Below are 23,751 nucleotides of genomic sequence, written 5' to 3' on the forward strand. Positions count from 1 at the left end.
AAAAATTAGTCCATATTTTGTTGTGTTACAGCATTATTCCAAAATGGATTACATTCATTTTTCACCTCAAAATTCAACACACAACACATCATAATAACAAAGTTAAAACAGTTTGAGGTCAGGTACATCCACTGATCATCTGTCAGATGTTTCTACAGCTCGATTTGAGTTCACCTGTGATAAAGTCGGTTGATTGGACATGATTTAAAAAGGCACACACCTGTCAGGGTCTGGCTGAAGTAGGACCCAAACGCAGGGCTCTTACGATGCAGACAGTGAGTTTAATTACAGTGATGAGAAACACAAAACAAAAGCCAATGGTGACAGTCCTCGCACTGTGGCTCCCATGGTGATTCTGCCAAAATCCCACACAGTGCAAGTGTCCATTAACCTGCTAAGACCCGAACTCTTCCATGGTATGCATTTTAAATTTCTCTTTGATATTTGGGCTGCTTGGCACCTGATGAATGTAAAAACAAAGAATTACCAGATTTTTATTTTTTTAACCTAATTTTTGTTTCTGAGAAAAATGAGATCCACTTATGAGGATATTTGTTTAAAATTTCAATAGAACAGTGGCAGCATAATGTCCTCGTACGTGGATATCAGGCCCTTGTAGAGCAAAATGTAGCATTTTGGTCTAGACAACCCAAAATGTGATATCCACATATGTGGACGACAGTTCCTAGGAGGTTAAAGGTGAATGACAAAAACTCCAAAAACCCCCAAATCCAAACCATGGCTCCACTCCAGTGAAAACAGCGCTCTGCTCTCGTGTGTGTGTGTGTGTGTGTGTGTGTGTGTGTGTGTGTGTGTGTGTGTGCATGTGTTTGTGTGTGCGTATGTGTGTATCCAGAAGGCCAGTTTACAGGCACCGTCAGGCTGAGAGGAGTTCCTGCGCTGAAGCCTAGCTCAGGTTTTGCCGTCACCAGCTGTAACTGGTTGCCTTCATCAGGAGCCTCTCTACTTAACAGTGTGGCTGGGCTTCAGTCGATGCTGGATTATTGTGTCAAACCCAAATCAGGAGCAGAGCGCTGTTTTCACTGGAGCGGAGCCACGGTTTGGATTTGGGGTTTTTTGGAGGGGCATCTTGCTCCTCCCTTCTTTTCCTCCCCATCCCCGGCTGCCTCCCTCTTCTCACTCCAACACACCCACCCACACAAGTAGGGCCTTGGGGTGCGGGTGTGTCACCAGGGTGCAGGGGAGGAGTTGGCCATCCGATTGGGATCTGGGATGCGGGGCCTCCCTGCTGCTGCGGAGCCTGGGGCAGTCTGCTTGCCTCCACCCCGGGGAAAAGGGTAACATCTCCTGGGTCTAGGTGCCGTTTCCCCCTCCAGGGGCGAGGGTACCTGGACCCGGGGTATAGAGTTTGTTTGGGGAGTGTGATTGTGTGTACAGTGTCCATGTATGTCTATCCCTACGTTGGGTCAGTGCTGAGTATTTGTATATGGGTGCATTAGGGTGGGAATGCTTGTTTGTTTCTGTGTGTGCCTGTTTGTCTGTGTCTATATGTCAGGTCGGGTCTTACACTCCACCTCTCTGGGAACTCCCAGGCCCTCCAAAGGCCTATCTCCCCTCACCACACTCCCTGCTGGTAACTGATGCCCTCAGGGGTTGGTGCGTTGGTGGTTCTTGGTGTCCGGGGCTGGGCGCTCAGGTATGTACCAGCTCACTCCCGGTGACTACTTGGCGGGGCCTGGTGCCTGTTGCTCGGTCAGGCCTCTTCCGGGGCAAAGGGGGCCCTTGGGCCTCCGGCATCTGAGCCTGCAGCTCGATTCACTCTGGCACAGCTGGCAAGGCCGTGATGATCCATTTGTCAAAGTAAATCCATTGGGTATCCTTGTTGGTCTTCAGACAACAATTCTGACAGCTAAAGAACCAAATGGGACAGGCAAAAAAAAAAAAGGAAAAAGAATGTCCATCCATCCATCCATCCATCCATCCATCCATCCATCCATCCATCCATCCATCCATCCATTTTCTTCCGCTTATCCGGCGCAGCAGCCTAAGCAAAGAAGCCCAGACCTCCCTCTCCCCAGACACCTCCTCCAGCTTATCCGGGGGAACATCAAGGCATTCCCAGGCCAGTCGAGAGATATAATCTCTCCAGCGTGTTCTGGGTCTGCCCCGGGGCCTCCTTCTGGTGGGACATGCCCGTAAAACCTCGCCCAGAAGTCCCCCTTAGGGGGCATCCTTGTCAGATGCCTGAACCACCTCAACTGGCTCCTTTCGATGTGGAGGAGCAGCGGCTCTACTCTGAGCCCCTCCCGAATGGCCGAACTTCTCACCCTATCTCTAAGGGAGAGGCCAGACACCCTTCGCAGGAAACCCATTTCTGCCGCTTGTATTCACGATCTCGTTCTTTCGGTCACTACCCACAGCTCGTGACCATAGGTGAGGGTAGGGGCGTAGATCGACCGGTAAATTGAGAGTTTCGCTTTTACACTCAGCTCTCTCTTCACCACAACAGACCGGTACAGCGTCCACATCACTGTAGCCGCTGCACCAATCCGTCTGTCGATCTCCGGCTCCCTTCTCCCATCAATCGTGAACAAGACCCTGACATACTTAAACTCCTCCACTTGGGGCAGGTCTCATCCCTGACCCGGAGTGGGCACTCCACCCTTTTCCGGCTGAGGACCATGGCCTCAGATTTGGAGGTGCTGATTCTCATTCCCACCGCTTCACACTCGGCTGTGAACCGTTCCAAGGCGAGCTGTAGCTCATCACCCAATAAAGCCAACAGGACCACATCATCTGCGAAAAGCAGAGTTGAGATCCTGAGACCACCAAAGTGAAAGCCTTCCGCCACTTGGCTACACCTAGAAATTCTGTCCATAAAAATTATGAACAGAATCGGTGACAAAGGGCAGCCCTGGCGGAGCCCATCACCTATCAGGAATGAGTCTGACTTATTGCTGGCTATGCGGACCAAGCTCTTGCAACGGTCATATAAGGACTGAATGGCAATGTTGCATGGAGATCAGGGGCAGTACCCCTGGACTGGCAGACCCAGGTGGTGGTCCGCATCTTTAAGAAAGGGGACTGGAGAGTGTGTTCCAACTACAGGGGAATCACACTCCTCAGCCTCCCTGGGAAAGTCTATGCCAGGGTGCTGGAAAGGAGAGTTTGACCATTAGTTTCTGTGATGAGACAGCCATGCGATGGCCCAAAATCTCAGAGGAATATTTTCAGTACCTTGTTGAATCTATGCCATGAAGAATTAAAGGGGGTCCAACCTGTTGCTACCAAGTTGTGTGTGTAGGTGGCTGTAGCTCAGGTGGCAGAGCAGGTCAGCCACTAATCAGAAGGTTGGTGGTTCGATTCCAGGCTGCCTCCTGGCTGCATGTCAAATATCCTTGGGCAAGATACTAACCCCATGTTTGCCTACTGGTGGTGGTCAGAGGGCCCGGTGGCGCCAGTGTCCGGCAGCCTCGCCTCTGTCAGTGCGCCCCAGGGCAGCTGTGACTACAATGTAGCTTGCCATTGCCAGTGTGTGAATGTGTGTGTGAATGGGTGAATGACTGAATGTAGTGTAAAGCGCTTTGGGGTCCTTAGGGACTGAGTAAAGCGCTATACAAATGCAGGCCATTTACCATTTTTACAATAATAAAATGGCTGGTGACTGCATTTCATTATAAAAATTAGATTCCTGTGTCATCATATCGCTGGTCTTTTGGTTAACAGATTAGCTCAGAGGGGTTAATATTGGAATTGTATTTTAGAAAAACCATCTTGAGACATGTCTTATTTAGTTGTCATTATTTGTAGGTTTTGGTCAAAAGTAAATACCAAATGTGTAGCCATCAAAATAAAATAAAAAAGTCCAAATGTAACCTTTTTATCATTTAAATTGCTATGTACCATTTATATATCATTTAGACTTCATCCTCAGAATAACAAAGGACAACTCTGGACAGCTCCCAATATTCTCAAGCAGTTCATGAGTGAAATGGCTTACCCGCTATTTTCTTGAACATCACTGTATTTTGTCACAGAGGGAAAACCAGGAAAAAAATTTTAAACGCACACAAAAGGAATCATCTGCTGACTAAATCCCTGAGGCTTCCCTCTGTAATATTATATAGCTGACTGCTTAGCACACACGCAATGATTATCATAATGTATTAATCAGAATGTTTAACTGCATTCTGCAACCAAACAAAGCTGACACATTGTGCATACTTCTGATGATTTATAATTTAGGTGAGACTGTTAAGCTAATATGCAGAGCTAATACTAGTAGATGAATTACATCAAATCAGCTACCTTAAACAAATTTAAATGGCCTTAATTACACTAAATTAGGTTAATCTGGAATGCTACTTGCCAGTAGGCAACAGATAGACAGACAGATAGATAGATAGACACATGCACAGAGAGTCTGTGGTCCAGTGGTTTTTTTTGGAGAAAGTGCTTTAACTGCAGCATGTAAAAATAGGCTCATAAGTAAAATTCTTACAGTGCGATGCTTTGTTCAAATGTTCACATGGTTTTATTCATCTTCTTATCACTGGGCCAGCTGTTCAGATGGAGCTTGAGTGACGCACGGTCATTTGTGAGCAGTGAATTAACTGGTTGATTGCTGTATTATTAGTAGCTTGTTTCAGTGATTGTGTCCACATTTTTGGAGGGTGTGGTGACTCATATCTTGTTGACATGGAGACCAAAATAGCAGCCAAATGGAAGAGGACATTCGTCTACCCTTGAGACTAAGCACGATGGTGAAGAAAATGGAGAGAGAAAGACAGAATGAGAGGAGTGACAGAAGGAGAGAGGATAGGATAGGAGAGCTTTGAGAACTACGAAGGTTTGTGTTGTATAAGCCAATGGTGAGTCACACTCACCGTTTGAATCTTGAAAACTAATAGAAAATCATTTGTTTTCTCTCACTGGGGAGTTTGTTAACTCTGCAAGGACAAAAAAGGAAAGAGGTTGATCTGAGAAACAAGAAGGAGTTGTCTTATGCAATGTGTGTCACGGTCATTTAGGAATGATGATAGAATTTTGGTGCTCCATGTGCATCACATTGTGCTTCCTTTTGCTCAATTGCATTATATCAACTGCATAATTTCACCAGCAGAACCAGGATCACTAGCAGTGCCATTTACAGGTCAGAGGCAGAGCATATTTGAACACGGTTGTGTAATTGCTTTATGGATGTCGATGTGACATTCACTTGGTTGCTCTTTGGTCCACACTATAATATGACCACATCCACTAAACAGATTGAAAATCTGTCAATCCAGTACATATCCTGAAAAATTGTAATGACTAAAATGGACTTATCAGAGTTTCAGAATATTATCATTTCAAATGCTTACCTGACATTGCTAGTCATTTGTCTCTAGAATAGCAGCTAGCAAGCCTGTTCTGTTAACCAGTATTTCTAGGAGAAACGGTGTATGATAGGGACACAGCTTCTGGGTCTGGTAAGTTAATTAAGTGCTAAAACATGAATTCTTTCTAAAGACCAACATGGGTGACAACAATACTTCGGACTGTACAGAAGTCAATGGGAAAACAGCCGTCCGCTCCCTTTTCTGTGATCTCAGTAAATACTTTGATGATGACTTTATGGGCTTAGTGACTAGTTTCAGGTCATATTGAATAGAACATCTGATCCATTTTGTCAATTACGGTCACTCTAAGAGTCAGAGAGGATGACAAGTCATTGCTGAAAAGTCGTTAGATATTGAGTAAGAAAAGCAGACACCAATCCCAACATGAATCTTAATGAGCCCAATTCATGTCTTCCCAGAAAAAGCAGGAAATCCTCCAGAGAGTATAACAGAATATAATCAGTCTGTTGGGCAGCACTGCTTTTTTAACTCTTTCCATCAATAGTTAACAGCTGACTAAGATGGTATTTATTTGTCAGTTGCTTTAGCCTAAACATGTAACAACCTTTTAACTGATTTTCATTCACTGCCTCCTACATATCACACTGTTTAAACTACACCACCATTTCTCTTCATTGTCCACACCCAGTAGACTTTGTGGGCATACAAAAGGAAAACAGCATGGATTTCTGGTGCTCTATCAGTTGCAAATGTAGTTCCACAATGAACAGGCAGGATAAACCAAACCTCGCCATCAGCAGGACTTTCAGATTGAGAGGTTGAAAATTAATTTGACAGCGTGCTTTCAAAAGATGGCCTGCAGCTACAGGACACACATAGGCTAATATGTGTTTCTATGTTTCGCTTGCCTCTGTGGTTTTCAATTATTATGTTTGGGGACTGTTTGAGGTAGAGTTTCACACAGGGCTAGTCTTTGTGGCTAAAAGGATCCACATTTATTCCCTCACCGGCTGGCTGTTTTTCTTGCTGTATACCAGGACTATACTGAAAATGTATTCTATCCTACTGCCAAGCCTAAAGAGAATAAAAGCTAATTGATTTCAAGCACAGATAATTAGGTATATAAAAACCCCCACCACATCTCAAACAACTGCCAGGTGCCATGCTGAGACAATAAAAACAACTTATTAATGAAAGTGGAAATAGTAAGTCAATTAAGTTGAGTGATGGAAAATATATTTATAATTATATTTGGGGGCATTATAGTGCCAGTAAATGGGATCGTGGATTATACTGCCACTTTTGAACATCTACAGATTTCAGTCTGATGAAGACCATTCTTGTTCTTTTGCGAGAATACTCTATATCAGACATATGCCACTTGTCACAGACAACAGTGAGCACTGTGCTGATGCTAGCATACTTAGATACTAGAATATAGCTTGAGGGGATGGTATCACAATGAGCATTTATACAGATAAAAGGGATGAATGACAAGACCACATAGGCTGATCGTGCAAAAATGCGATCACAGGGCATGCACTCTGGAAGATTTCAAAGGGAATTTTGGAGATAAAACATTTAACTTACAGATAATTTGTATCCCAGTGTTCCTTCACTAACAGCCTTTCAGCAGACTGACAACTAGGAAATATGCACTAATCCACGAAGGTGCTTGTATTAAGTTATACAAATTGTTTTTATATATATAAAAACCTGAAACATTTTGCCCTCTTTTGCTTGTGAGGCACTATATCCATGGGTAACCTTTTAATGAGGGCGGGTGCTTTAGGCCTTAAGACTTAGATGCTTCTTTAGAGCAGGCTGTCCTCCATTGCTGCGAAGGAATTATATCCATGAGTAACCTTTAATATAAGACTGTTAGCTGAAAGCCTTAATAGTTAAAAATTCTAGGTCATCATAAACGCAAGCATCCTCTGAGTCAGTACAACCAGCTTTCTGTTTAGTTCCATGACGACAGTTTTGCAGTAAATGTAGTAGGTCTTGGTTGGACAATATAAAATTGGTGTTGTCGACACTTACAAGCAACAACACAACACCATAAATGACTGGAGTTGTGTATGTCCTCAGAAACCCTTTTCAAGGCTTGAAAACAGCAGTGTCACAAATTTATTTATAATACTGTTGGAACAAAATGACAAGTGTTTTATTACCTTGAAAGGCCGATGAAGGCTTTACTTTCATTCGCTGTTTCTATGACCCCTTGTCTGAGATGCTCTTTGGTCTCAGCTTTGGCCAGAAGACAAAAGATGCATTATAATAGCTTGGGAATGACGAACATCGGATATATAAGGCTGCTTTAGAAGAAGGTGACTATTGTGATTACTGACACTTTTCTGAGGGCAGATGGACAGCGTCATCTGGCGTTATGGTCACACTATCTCTGACTTCCTAATGACAGTTCAAGCCTTAGCATCAAATTGCCCCTTAGGGCTTGCCTTTTTTTATATTGAGCATCAGAGCTAAAAGATAGAGGGTAGCCAAGAGAGACAAAAAGTGAAAATCACTGACACTTTTCACAGCATACAGTGAAGCTACATGTCTTGTATGATAATGGAACAAATAAGTTCTACTTAACCTCAGCAGAAAAAGATAACCCTGAGTCAAATCCAAGGTTATGGAGTGCAGGAACAACAAATCAGAATTATATAATCATTTGATACTGGAATCTTAGTAATGTGAAAGCCATAATAGGGAACTGGATGTTCTGCACAGTGCCTGATCAAATGGAAAACAGAGACAAAACAATATGTCCTCCATCCAAATTGACCAGACACGCCAAATAGTGATTGTTGGGGGTTACTAAAAACCAGTTGCACTGGCCTAGAGACTGGTCAGGGTCATTATAGGAAAAGACTGGTTTCCAACTGGTTGGTGGTTGCTAGAGGTTGCTTCCAGTAACTGGGTAAAATCAGTTGCAAAGAGATATGTGCTGTACAGAAAAACTCGTTGCAAGGGCAATAGAAGGGTGCTGTAGTCACCTGCAGATTGAATGGAAAATGGAGATTTATCTGCACTCACAAATTGCTTGCTGAGCTGTGAAAAGTGTGGACAAGCTGGAAATGCAGATCCTTTGCCTTTATAGTAAAAGTTGCACCTTTTAAATTTCATTGGCGGCCGTGATGAGGCACAACTTTAAAAGTGAACATTCTCCATTTCCTAGACACAGGGGATTACCAGGACTCACTGAACTGTCCCATATGGAAAAGATATATATAAATCTTATAAAGTTTGTATCTGTCTTGTGTGAAACTTGTATGAAAAAGAGAGAAAACAGATATAAGATCCCTTGAAAAATTATATAAATGAAACTTGTATGTTTTGGATACTTCCTGAAACAATATATGAAAGTAATGAGAAAGTGGTGAGTAAATCATATAAGACTTATGTGATTCACTATATGAAGCAAGCTAAAGCTGATGCAAGTCTTTTATAGGTTTTTCCTATTTCTTTTCCATACGGGGTGTCTAGCCCTTTAGCCTTAGGCTAAAGAACAAGAACAAAGTTTATTTGTGAAAACAGCTTTTCAGTTTTGATCCACTGTGTTAAAGAGACATAACACATAACCCCCTCATTAAACAGAAACACTTCTATTTTAACAAAGAAAACAATGAAAATTAAAATTAAATTTAATGCATGTATATTTTCACTTAATCTAGTCTTTTTCTTAGAGTAACTAGCCAACCTCATGTTAATCACATGGTTTCATTTTCAAATGAAACATCAACTCATGTTAAACAGCTGTAATTGTTAGTTTTTGACACTTTGGGGATGCCCCAAGCTGTAAACAGACTGCTGACATATTACCTTGGGAAGTTAATATGGTGAAAGTTGCAGTTTTACACATCCAGCACACACAAAGGAAACATTGGCCTTTATTTGCAGTCATATTTCAGACAGCCAAATCAATGCAGGTTCAATATTTATTCACTGTCATTTGTGGGTTTGATTTTGTCAACAGTAACTCCTGAGGGAAATATGTGGCTCTCTTCAGCTCTTAAATGCTCTGTTGTATTCACCAGCTAGTCATTTACTGTATCTGCTGCCTCCTGTGGTTGAAAACTGTGCTGATGAAAGTGTTGACGAGAAGCTATAAAGCTGTGTAGAGCTTAGGGGAACTGACGGCATTTGTAATTTTTTGGGGGGTTTTCATCATGAACAGTCACTTTAAATGTGTGTAATGTAGTAATTATATGACATATAGTTAAAGAATGCACTAAAACTTGTAGTAGGTAAATGTACTTTCAGCACTGCAATTAGCTAATTCATTATATTGTTATAGCTCATTTCATCAACTGTTTTATTAGATCTTTTTGTTGTTGTTTATCCTGGCTGTGTGCTGTTAAAAATTAAAGCATTCTTTTCCCTCTTGCATTGTTTCTTTTCTTTTTAAAGACAGATGAGATCTTTTCTGGCAGTGGAGGTTACATTTATTACACATATAGCTTAATTTAAATTGCTCACATGATGTATATAAAAATGCACTTTTGCCTTTTACTGAATCCTTCTGCGGTGGGCAAAAATCTTTCCACTAGTGTGAGACAGGAACAGTTTGGAGCACTGAGAAAATCTAACCACTGTGGGGTAGTATTTCTCTTCATAAGAATTCGCTACACCCACAAATACATTGATAAAGAAAAGACTATAAAAATAATATGCACTTTCAACTCACCTCTCTTTGCTTGGACTGAAATGTCATAGTACATGGACTTCTACTGTGTGGACGTATAAAATAAATGCAGATCTCAATGTTTCTTTCTGCAAACTCTCAGTAAATAGTGCTCCTATTCAGTAATATTGAATACGCACATTATTTTTTAATGTCATATTAATGAACATAATACTAGAATTCAGGCCTCCTCCTGATGTTTTGCAATGTCCTCAGGAAGTATTAGAACAAAAGAAAAGTACGCATTGAAAAGTGTACTCTCTGCGGCACTGCCTAAAATTAATAACCTCAGTCTAGAAGTAAATTAAGTGTGTTTTGACCTTCAGCCTAATTTCTTAGTCAATTAGATACCATGCATGAGAACTTAGCCTGTAATTACAGTGTGCAGATGTTAAATAATCACTTTTTCACAAATTCAATAGAAAATACATTGCTCATAAAGTTGCACCTTCAGGTGAAGTTAATCTTTGTGAGGTCCATAGCTTCCTATATAATCACCTGAAAAAGAACATTTTCACAGGAATCTGCAGTCCTGAAAAAGGATAGTCAAAACAATATCAACAACAAAAATTACAGTACGCCCTTCGTGCTTCCATAGGAATTGGAGGGTAGTGCTGCTAATCAAATTCACTTGATTAACTGATTATCATTAAGTGTCTGCTGGTCTGGAGGATTCAGATATGCATTGATACAATGCCACAATATTCCCAGAAGTGAATGCCCCAACAAACTGACACCAAGGTCAGGCTGTGCAATGTTATTAAAACAAATAAGCTGCAATGTTTGAGCCATATCTCTCAGATAGATTCCTATTTGTTCTAGAAAATGGGAAGTCTTCTCCACACACAAAAGTTAGTCATGGAGTTACATCGTGTTCTGTGTTGGGATCACTCTTTTTTACACTATACCCGCTTCCCTACAGCAAGATTATTAGAAAACCCTGTGCATATTTTCACTGCTGTGCAGATGATACCCAGCTTTATTTATCCATCAAGCTAGATGACACAAATCAATTAGGTGAAATATGAGCCTGACTTAAAGACATAAATACCTGGAATTCCTGGAATTTTTTTCTTCTAAATTCGACAAAACTGAAGTTATTATATTTGACCCTAAATATATTTGAAACATGTTTTCTAATCAGATACTTAATTCTGATGGAATTATTTTGGCCTCCAGCAACACTGTGAGAAATCTTTTAGTCATTTTTGATCAGGATTTGTCCATCAGAGCCCATATCAAACAAATATGTAGGGCTGTTCTATCATCTGCAAATTTCTTTGAATTTACCTCCTGTCTCAGATTGATGTTGTAAAACTAGTTCATGAGCTCATTACTTCTTGGCTGGACGACTTTAATTCATTATTATCAGATTGTTGTAAAAGTTCTGTGAAAAGCTTCAGTTGATTCAAAACACTGTACTGAGCCAGCTAACAAGGACGAGAAAGAGTGGCCATGTTTCTCCTCTATCACCTTCCTTCCTTAGCTAAATCCAGAATTTAATGTAAAATCCTTTTCCCCACATACAAAATCTTGAATAACCAGGCCCCATCATATCTTAAAGACCTCATAGTAGTTTATAATCCTAACAGAACACTTCACTCTTAGACTGCTGGCTTACTTGTGGTTCTTAGAGTTTCTAAAAGTAGAATGGGAGGCAGAGCCTTCAGCTTTCAGGCCCCTCTCCTGTGGAACTAGCTTCCATTTTAGATTCAGGAGATACACATCATCTCCAGATTCTTTCCTTTTTCATTAAGTTTGTTATTAAGATTTGATCAGGTGACCCTGACCTATTTCTTAGTTATGCTGGTATTGGCTCAGACTGCTGTGGACTTGTGCATTGAGCACTTTTTCTCCATGCGTGTCTTTTCACTCTCCACATGTTTATATACTACTCCAGCATGTTATTTACTTTTCGGACCATAAGGCGCACCGGATTATAAGGCGCATTAAGCGAAACAAAACAGTCAGATAAGTCAAACTTTACTCAACTCATTCTTCGTACCATTGATTCATTAATGTTGAATTCTCTCAAAGCTGCTCTATTCCCATGTTGTTGCAGTATATTAATGACAAGCTTCGTATTGTGGATGGATGGACTTTCCCACCACTGCAAACCGCTTTTCTTAGGATGTTGTCTGATTGTTGGAGTTTTCCCTCGAATACAGTAATTTGGTATAGACTAGAACAATGACTGTCCTAGTCTACACCATTACCCAACTCGCCAGATGTGGCTCTCTAAGATGTCTCTAAGAACTCCTCTGCATAACAAAGTGTTCTAGAGTCACCCATGTCATCTGAATCTAGGTGTTGCAATGGACCAGTCAAAGTCCAGACCTCAACCTGGTTGAAATGCTGCAGCAGGACCTTAGGAGAGCTGTGCATGAATGAACCCCTGCAAACCTCAGTGACCTGAAACATCATAAAGAAGAGGAGGCCAAAATTTCTCCACAACAAAATCAGAGAAAGATAAATTTAAACAGAAAACTTCAACCTACTATTGCTAAAAGTAGTACAATCTACTGAATCGTGGGGTGTACTTAGTTTTTCAAGGGACTGCTGAGAGTCCTTTTAAAGTGAATATGCAAGCCTGATTTAGATACCAAACAGTAAACACCACACTGTATTGATAGTAATACAATACCACTTGTGCCGCAGGTGCGCCATGTGCCTCTGGGCACACAAATACCTAACATAATCACCACACCCTGTGTGCCTTGTGCCTTATCTGGTTGATTGCCCTTTTGCCCATGGACCACTGATTATTGTGTAATGGAAAGAATAGAGATGCTCTGAATATCAGGTGCTATTAAACTGAAATTGCATGTAGTGAGCGAATAAGAGGAATTTCTTCATCATGGAAACAAACAAAAAAAAAGAGTAGTCAAGCAAGTGCAAGGTCACTAAATTGGGTGAAAAAAAAAGAAGTAACAGCTGTGATTAGGGCTGGGCGATATGACCCAGAATTCATATCTCGATATTTTTTAGCTTGATGGCGATATAAGATATATATCTCGATATTTTTTTTTAAAGCCATAAGTTAAGAACAAAAAGAGAGTTCTTAGTCACACTGTGTCCCAGATGTCACACGGGCACTTTTATTTACATACAGCATAGATGTACATGAAGAAATTACTTAAAAATAAATTATCAGCATTTATTAAATAATCATGGTCCATAAATAAAAGAAAACAATGTTGTTTTTGTGCATAACAAAAAGCTCACAATTGTGCAGTCAAAATGTAAACTAATAGACGCTGAGCATAATAACAAAGAGACAGATTTCACAGCTGCACCACGTCTCTGAACAGGGGCCCGTTCTTCGTACCTCGCTAAGTAGGTTAGCCGGATTAGATTGTTGACGATTTCGCGTGATCCTGGATCAGTCGGTTCCCCGAAGCTCATCCGGGACTTGCTGTCATAGCAACAGAGCCGTAAGCGTAAACCTGCTCGGGAGCAGGTTTACTTTATGTAAACAGGATTAGATCGCGGCCACGCAGGTATGTCCGCTTCATTTATACGAAAGCAACAGCGATATTTTTCCACTGTTTCACCATAAATAAATATTATCAATGTAACTAAAGATAATGCAGCACTTGATCCTTTTATTGATGTCACACAGATACATACAGGTCATTTCCTAAAAAAGGGAAATGAACTATTAACATTCTATTACATGTATTTGATTATTACAGATTTAATTCATATTTCAGAGTAGCAATTGTAAATTACTTCGTGTAATCAAGATGAGAGACCACGGCTATAAAAGCGAAGGTGGATTTGGGAAGTCTGTCGCAGTCATATCCTGTCCGTATACGCGAGCCACCCATTGCGGAAGGTGCAAGATTGATAAGGAGAGTCCTCAGAATCCAGCGTATATTGCGGGACAGACAGGATCCTTTAGCTCAGCGCGACAGTGTGCTCATAGAGAGATATCGATATTCCCGTGAGGGTATTATTTACTTAACCAACTTGTTGACGAGGGGGTGCAGGACCACCACCTGTCTTTTTTTCCTCTGCCCTTTTCTTGGTTGCTGTTATGAACAAACTAACAGAGTATTACAGGCCAGTATTACCTTGCCAAGAGACGCAAAGCAATCTAAGAGATAAATATTACCATTCTGTAGAATACTCCTGTATTCCACTTTTACTTGTTCCCATGTTCTTGTGGGTCCTGTTGTGGCTCTAATGTGAAAGGGGATATAATATAACATATTATAATATAATATAATGCCATATGATATTGGACAATATAGTGTCATATGATAGATCTACCCTACCGCCTACTGGTGTTGGCCAGAGGGGCCGATGGCGCGATATGGCAGCCTGGCTACAACCGTAGCTGCCTCCACCAGTGTGTGAATGTGGGAGTGAATGAATAGTGGTATCGTAAAGCGCTTTGGGTGCCTTGGAAAGCGCTATATAAACCCAATCCATTATCATTATTATTATTATTAAATTACCTACGAGTTTGATTTGTCAGCAACTTTCTGCCAGCCCTCTCTCCTTGCTTTTGCAGCCTTTGCAGTGTTCTCTTGCGTTTTAATTAAACTCTGAAACTCCTGAAATCCCTCACTCATGAGTTCTTGCTCTGCTGCCTGAAAATACCGAGCACGCCCCTTGGACATTTTCGCCGACCAATCAGCGGGTTGCCGATCAATGTTTCTACTATCAATGCGTAGCCCCTTTTACGACACCCAGTGATGTCACATTCCTGCGTCCAGCTGTAGTAATCGTCAACAGCAGGTGTGTTTGGGGAACCGGATTAGCGAGCTCACGGTTAGCGCGATGATTTGATCTTGGATGTGTCATTTGATCTTGGATGTAGTAAGCGACGTACGAAGAACGGGCCCCAGGTGCCATTTGTGGTCCTTATACACACACAGTACGGTAATATTACGTTGAAGCACAGTACGTATCACTCCGCGAGGCTCCTCCCCGGTAGCCGTAATCCTCCGACAATCCATCAAGTGGTGCAGCTCCGTAGTTTAGCAAAGTCATATTAAAACATTTTTTGACAGATTGCTGAGCGTTGTGTACCACATAAAATCGGTTCGCGGTCAGTAAGCACAACCAGAATTCATACATAAGGCGCACTGTCGAGTTTTGAGAAAATGAAAGGATTTTAGGCCGTGCAGCTCCTCCGGGCTGCATGTCGTTAGCGCGGTTAGCTCGTTAGCGTGGTTAGCTCGCTAACACGTTGACGCCGTCCAGCCCCACGCACGGGACGATCCGCGGTAACTCGCTAACGGAGATTTTCCGCTTTCATCTTGTCATTGCCTGCAGGTGAAGCTATGGGGGAGGGGGAGTTGTGTTCAGTGAAGGAGAGGCGAGGCCGAGTAACGTTGCGTAGAGACAAAAGTGGACGAAAGAGAGGCAAACCTGCGGCTCCACAAGTATAATTATAACGTAACATAGGCTATATCGATATAAACGATATTGTCACATCTTATATCTTGTATGAAAATATATCGATATTTTTAAAAAACTCGATATATCGCCCAGCCCTAGCTGTGGCTTTTACGACAAGCTGTTAATGTAGAAGTCTGTGGGTTTACTCTGGTTGCATTGCAGCTTCTTGTGCCAGTTTATGTTTGCAGTCAGCACTTAATTGAATGATGGTATTCAGTGTATGCATATACCTGCATATAATGCAATGTGCTTGTCATTTAAAGTCACAGTGCACCAAATGGTGCTGGCTCAAAAAATAAGAAGAAAAATGTTTTGAATGCACTTTTACAAAAACACATAAAGTGCCTATTTTACAAATGCAAGACCATGCCTTACCAGACTTAAGGGTAATTTAGAATATATTTACAACAGAAAAGTTTCCCCTGATAAGTTGAATTTCATCTGGATAACCTGTGTAACCTTACAGTTACTGTCCCAGTCTATACAATTACTTAACTCACCAGATGGCATTCAGAATTCAGTGCTGAAGTACAAATGGTCAGTGCGATCCAGGGTGCGATTCAAAACATAACAAGGGTGCTGGAGACGCCACACTTCATAAAAATATCTGTTTAAGAGGGATAATGGACTCATGAAATGTACCTATAGTTTCTGCTTTTTATTTTTCACAGTTGTGAAACTTTTTGATCGTACTTTGTGTAAGCATTAAAACCTAACACAGGCAGTAAATCATTTGAAACTCACTTGGTCATTACAATGTTACATTTCACTATTAACCTTATTCTTTAGAATTGTAGTTTTTCCCACATTCAGCAGGCCAAGTCTAGCTGATTAGTTATTTACAACATGACCACATTTTAGTGACACACAGACACACAAAGCACTTCAGGGAAAAGCCGTGGTGTGTTAAACAGTTTAGCAGGAGCTGTTGGCGGTTTACTGTTTTCTTGCTCAAAGCTCTTTGATGGGAGTTGTTGATTTATGCTTCGTTGGAGTGCTTTCCTGTCTCTTGCACATTTAACAGAGAAGAAGATTAAAAAATTACGCTAAAAACAACAATATGTAATCCGTTTTAAAGAAAAAAATTTTTTATTGACATTTTAAAATCACTATACAATACCATCAACTTCAGCTATCTTTCAGTACATATATTTTTTCTTTTTTTCTATATTTAAACAACTAAAATATCCATACAATAAGAATGAAAGAAGAAGAAGAAAAGAAAAAGAAGCAAAACAGGAAACAACAAACAACATAGATAAAAAATACATAAAGGAAAAGAAAAAGGAAAGAAAAATAAATAAAGAAATATAGGGAGTGTGTTTTTGTTTCCATTAATGTAACTAATATTTCCTCTAGTCTTCTAGTAGTTAACAAAGTCAAAATCTAATGCAAAAGCAAAAACTGGCCTGCGTTTTCTAATGTAGTCCATCCATTTCTTCCATCGTGATACAAACAGGTCCCTCTTGTAGTTCACATCTGCTGTCATTTTCTCCATTCTGTAAATGTCCATTGTGATGTTCATCCACATGTTCATAGTTGGGCTCTCTGAAGAAAGCCATTTTTTTGTGATGGCTTTTTTTCCTGCTGCCAGTAAAATATTAAACAAGTATTTATCGTTCTTTGTCCATCCTTCTGGCATAAGTCCAAATAATAGAGTTTTACTTTCCAAAGGTAAATATCTTCCAAATGTCTCTTGTATTGCTGCATGTATTCCCTTCCAATAAGTTTTAATAACATGACAGTCCCAGAAAATATGATAGTGATTTGCATTTGTATTTCCACAATTTCTCCAGCAAGCGGGAGGGTTACCTTCATAGTGAGATTTTTGGTGAGGTGTAATAAAATATCTTATCAGGCATTTCCACCCAAATTCCCTCCAGCTCTGTGAGCTGCTACATTTCCATTGATATGCCCATATTGTTGTCCATTCTTCCTCCTTCATCTCTATTCCTCCCTCCATTTACCATTTTGTTTTGATATACAAGGTTGAGTGTAATTTCATATTTGTTAATCCTTTATAGAGGTCACCTATAATACCTCTATTGTTATTTGAACTATATGCCCTTTTAAATACGTCTAGCAGCTGTTTACTCAATTCAGCCTTAGCTTTTATCGTTTTATTGACAAAATGCCTCATCTGTAGATATCTATAAAAATCCTGTGTTTCTAATGAATATTTATCTTTCATTTTATCAAAACTAATTAGTCTCCCTTCCTCCATTACCATACATAAAGCTGTTAATCCTTTATATGTCCAATCTTTGAATCTGGTGTCCAATTTATTTGGAGCAAAATGTGTGTCATATGCACACCACTTAAGAACTGCTATATCCTCTTCTAGTTTATATTCTTTTATTACTGTTTCCCAAATTTTAAAAGTCAACTTGATCCATGGATTTTCAATAGTTTTTATTAAATTTTGCAAGCTTCTGTCTGCTATAATAGCTTGTATGGGCATGGAAGTCCCCATACAAGCTACATGACAAAAAAAAAATGTAATCCCTTTAAAACAACGAGTCTTTGACCCTGCCTTCACAGTATTAGTTTACGCTTAATCATCACATTTCTGAGGTGTGAAAAAAATACATGCACACTTTTAAAAATACATTTATCTGTGATTGCTGTCATATCATTTTAAACTAATTCTAGCTACATGTATGATACTGAACATATGTTTGTTCCTTTACAGGTAACATAGAGAAAAACCAGACTGTATACTTTAGCTGTATTGTACTGCATTACCTGTTACAAAATATAAATATTATGTAAAAGACTGCACATTAATGCGTTACTGTGGTATAAATACAGTGCTTTACAAAGCAGTGTGCATTTTAATTATGGACTTTTTAAAAGATTCATTACTGCTAATAAAGTAGCTTTTTAATTGTAAATGTATCATGAACTGATTACTTACATTACACTACTAATAAGTGATTTAAAAAAACAATCTCTTGGATTGATGATTATTATTAGATATATTCAGAGATGTCCTAACTGCATAATAATGTATATCTTATCCTAAATATAATGTAAAGAGATGTTTGAAGGGTCAGGTGCTCAAAGTTAAAAAAGGGACACATAGAACCAGACTGAATAACAACAACCTACATTCATCAGGAATCTAATATTGAATCACATCATACTATATCACTGTCATCAGGTGGGGACAATGCAAAGCAAACATAGCCTATGTTTTACCTGATGGGGTACAATGTTGCTGTTGAGGGGTTGCTCCTGCTGCTGAGGGTTCTGGAAGCCAGGGCTGTGTTGATCTAGACTGTAGACATTGAAAAGTCCATAGGAGAGATGGTAGCTAATTAAAGAAGTGTTATGAGATAATAATAAAATGCAAAGATTGGTGACAGCACTTAAAACCGTAAGGCAGCAGAATTAAAAAACTTTGGGAAATAGGCTCTCCCTGTGAATCACTCTTTGCCTCTCTTCCAACTCTTGCACCTAATCCAAAATAAAGTAATTATAGAAAAATGTTATAGAACCAAAACATTGCAGTTGTGTTTATTATTGTTTTAATATTTGAATACCTCTGCAATGCAACAACTAGTACATGTGTTATTGTTCCCTAAGCTTTTTAATCCAACTGGTGAGGGATCCACTGCCTTTAGCAGCCTCACATAGCTCTTTTTGTCACTGTTTACTCCTCATGCCCTTACAGGGAATGTCTGGATAATGTTATATCATGAGTAGGGATGGGTACCGGTGTCCGGTGCCATGAGGGCACCGGTTCTGACATAAACGGTAGTAACCAGCACATTTCGGTGCTTTATTTCGGTGCTTTTTTTTCCTGAGCTGTGATACACTTTAGATTCTAGCCAATCATTTTACGTTTCCGAGGATAGTAGGCGGGCCCAGGTACGTACGTTCTTTTAGAGCAGAGCTACAGATTAAAAATGCCCAAGGCGAAGCGGTCAAAAGTCTGGCTGTACTTCACAGCAAAATATGCAAACTCAGCAGCCTGCAACAAGTGCTTTAAGCTGATACTGTGATACTGTCAAAGGAGGTAACACCTCAAATCCGATGAAACACCTGGCGACGCATAGCGTTTTTTTTTTTTAAAGCCGAGAAACACCAAGCACATCTACTGCGGGTGGGTTGCCTGTTATGCAACATCCCCTAAAAACACGAAGAGTAGAGTCCTGGCCCCTAGCCCTGCCAGTGTAGCAGAAATGATGACGGATGATGATGGCAGCAGCAGCCGTTCTTCTCTGCGTGAGTAGCTTAATGTTGTTCGTGTGTAATTTACGTTGAGTAGGCTAACCACGTTATTACATTAATGCATGTAAGGTGAACTAGCAAACATCATCATAGCTACATGCGGCTGTCCTCTTGTTTGATGGCAGATACTCCCTTCACCCTGGCGAAAAAAGCTAAAAAGACCAAAGAAAAAGTGGAAAACAGTTAAACATGAGAGGTTTTTGGACAAAGTTTGTGTTTTTTCCATTGTTTAAGCACTGCTTCCAGCCAAGAGTGATACCATATATGCCCCATAGCTGCAGAAAAGGCTAACATTGTTATATTTTTACAAAAAACAGCTGAACATGAGAGGTTTTTGGACCGATTTTGTGTTCTCCATTCTTTAAGCACCGGTTTGAGCACCGTTTGAGCACCGGCACCGTTTCAAAAGTACCGATTTGGCACCGGTATCGGATAAAACCTAAATGATACCCATCCCTAATCATGAGTAATGATTATACATACATGGAACGCCATAACCAAGTGGCCGGCATAGTGTACAGGAACATCTGTGCCGAGTATAACCTGGAAGTCCCTAGGTCAAAATGGGAGATGCCCCCAAGGGTGGTGGAGAATGACCGAGCTAAGATCCTGTGGGACTTCCAGATACAGACGGACAAATTGGTGGTGGCTAACCAACCGGACATAGTAGTGGTAGACAAACAGAAGAAGACGGCCGTAGTGATCGATGTAGCGGTTCCCACTGGCAGCAATATCAGGAAGAAGGAACACGAGAAGCTGGAGAAATACCAAGGGCTCAGAGAAGAGCTCGAGAGGATGTGGAGGGTGAAGGTAACGGTGGTCCCCGTGGTAATCGGAGCACTAGGTGCGGTGACTCCCAAGCTAGGCGAGTGGCTCCAGCAGATCCTGGGAATAACATCGGAGACCTCTGTCCAGAAGAGCGCAGTCCTGGGAACAGCTAAGATACTGCGCAGGACCCTCAAGCTCCCAGGCCTCTGGTAGAGGACCCGAGCTTGAAGGATAAACCGCCCGCAGGGGCGTGCTGGGTGTTTTTTTAAAATATATATGTGTGTATATATATATGTGTGTGTATATATATATATACCGTAATTGTCGGGCTATAAGCCGCTACTTTTTGCACCAGCTTTGAACCCTGCGGCTTTTAGTCAGGTGCGGCTTTTCTATGGATTGTTCATGATTTTTGTCATATCGTAAGACGATTTGTTTTGTTTGTTCCGCTGTTGTACGGCACTACGTTGCCTGGCGGAAGGGCATGTGATCAGACACACAGTATCGGGGTTCAAGAGTGGTATGTTGGTCACATGTCCATCCGCCAGGCAACATAGTGCCGTACAAGTAGCGCGAAAAACAAACTTCAAAGTAGCGTTATGCGTTCAGCGGGAGTCATGGATGATGTGCGGCGATAAACGTGCGAAAAGCAAGTTATGCCCAACTCCACCGGTGGATTCTGACAGCGTGGAAAAGTGTGAAAACATCCATGATCACCAACGGATTTCGAAGGGCTGGACTGCTGCATGATGGAGAGGAGGACACCGCCACGTCCCTTCTGAGGGTGTTCGACTCTGACACTGACAACAAAGGAAAGAAGCTGAGAGTGGATGACGTAGCCATCCTGAGCCTGTTCGTATCCGACACTGGAGAAGAGGACTTTGGTGGTTTTAGTGCGCAGGAAGATGGTGGTGAATGACTGACTTTTCTTCTTGTTAAAAACGTGTCACTGCACCTGAGCCTAAAAGGTAGTCCAATCTATTTTTCTGGTGTGCTGTAGGTTATTGTTATGTACTACATTTGTTACTCATTTATGAAGCACAGTACATGTTTCCTACTTGTAATTACCGCTACTTGTACATATACCTAAAAAGTTATGCAAATATGTACCCATAACTTGTTTTTCCAAATATTAATAAAAGGGATGCGTCTCCAAACAGCCATCTCTTTCCTGACAATTCGCTTTGTGCATATTCTCTTACATAGGATAAGTCAACATTGAAACACCTGCGGCTTTTAGTCAGGTGCGGCTAATGTATGTACAAAACAGGATTTTCCCCTGATTTTAGCTTGTGCGGCTAATATTCAGGTGCGCTTTGTAGTCCGGGAAATACGGTATATATATATGTGTGTGTGTGTGTGTGTGTGTGTATATGTATATATGGAACATCCCACACACACACACATATGTGTGTGTGTGCATGTGTGTGTTTATATGTGTATATACAGTGGCTTGTTTTTTTTTTTTTCATTTTCTTTTACCCCATTGTTTTATACCCGCACGTCAACCTGTGAACTCACTTCTCCAACATCTCTTTTCCTTTCTCCCCAACTGCTCTCATCCAGCTTGCGATTAAATTCTCCGCCCATCCTTAAATACTTTATCACCCTTAAATCTCAGTTAATTTTATTTATTTTTTATCATTATTTATTTATTATTATTATTTCACAGGCAATCCACTGTAAACCACTCTGTCTCCGTCCTTCTTCTTTTCTTTATTTTTTTTACACAGACACACTCCCTTCTCTCCACCTTTTATGACCTTTTCAGTTGCACACACACACACACACACACACACACACACACACACGCTCTCACTTCCTGTTACACACACACTCCACAATCCTATGTTTGTCTCAGAATTCACATCAATCCTAGTTACGTTTTTACTCAACAACTTCATACAGTGCACTAGCAAGAGCTCTAGTTTTTAGAGAGGATTTGAACTAATCCCAATTTCCTCTCGGTGGGAAACGTATGGGTTTCCCGGTCACCAATCCTCTATACAAGCACTTCGTTTTATCACACTCTTCTCTTCTTATTTTAATTCTACACACTTAACTTTTTTACTTTTTACACAGCTTCTTCATTCATTATTCTGTATTTTTTCTATTTCTCTTTCCACAACAGCATTAACAATACCAAATAGACTGGATGCGTGCACTCGAGGACAGCTCAGGTAATTTTAGAAATGTTTAATATGCAGAGTTTGTATAACAGACTCTGCTCACTCTTTGTTAGACCAGTCTCTCCTTTTGCCATCCTGTCCTGCACTGCTCCTTGGCCAATCAGTCAGCTGATAATCCGGGTCACGGCACCAAATTGTCGAGATCATTCTCATCGATCTCTCTGGTCCTTTGTTACTCACCTGGAAAAATAAACAGATAGATTTAAAACCTTTGTAATGCTTTTATTTAAAAAAAAAAAAAGAACCTCTGTGCAGAGGGAGATCATGCAACCTACAAGCAGATCTGAGGAGCTGTCCTCATACACACACCTTTATAGAGTAGGTGAGGGCTGCCCTTTGCCACCCCTCTTCAGTAGTTTTCCACTACTCTCCCCTAATTCTATCTTCAGTCCCCCCCGGCTGTCCTCCCCCGGACTAGTAGCTGTGACTTCCTATTTATATTGCTGAGGCAGCTCTTACTCTTCATTTTAAGACAGGCAGACCCCCACTGTCAATAAATTCCTCACTCTACACAGTTACCCTCAACCAGGCCTATACCTAAAACAGCCTAAAAATAAGTAGTATACAGCATTCATACAGACATATTAATTCACCTTGATCTGGACAGTTTAAATCCTTCATTCAACAGTTTGTACATTTGGGGTAATTGGCCCATATACTTAAGGCTGTAAAATAAAAAAATAAAAAAAAACAAAAAAAAAACAAAGGAAAAAGAAAGCAAAATAAAGAATATATATATGTATTTCCCTAGATAACATAGTCCCTGCAAAATAATCCTATTCATTCCCACTCTCTTTTCTGTCACTGTTTTGTTAGTAATAATGCTTCATGCGATGAGCCTCATCCATGGAGCTGAAAAACCTTCTGGGGCTGCCGGGCTGCGTTATGCGATGTCGGGCTGGGAAGAGGAGAGCCAGCCTCAAACCTTGCCCGTAGAGCTCCGACATAATGTCCTTGTACTGCGACCGCTGATTAAGGACCTCGGGACTGTAGTCCTCCACAATTTGGATGAATGTGCCTCGGTAGTTGAATTTCCATATCCTCCTAGCTTCTCAGATGATGAGGTCCTTGGTCTAGTATTGGTGCAGGCAAAGGATCACTGGGCAAGGAGGTTGCCCCATGGGCTACGAGGCAGCGGTGTGCTCTATCAAGC

The sequence above is a fragment of the Astatotilapia calliptera genome, chromosome 1 (assembly GCF_900246225.1).
Source record: "Astatotilapia calliptera chromosome 1, fAstCal1.2, whole genome shotgun sequence".
NCBI lineage: Eukaryota > Metazoa > Chordata > Actinopteri > Cichliformes > Cichlidae > Astatotilapia > Astatotilapia calliptera.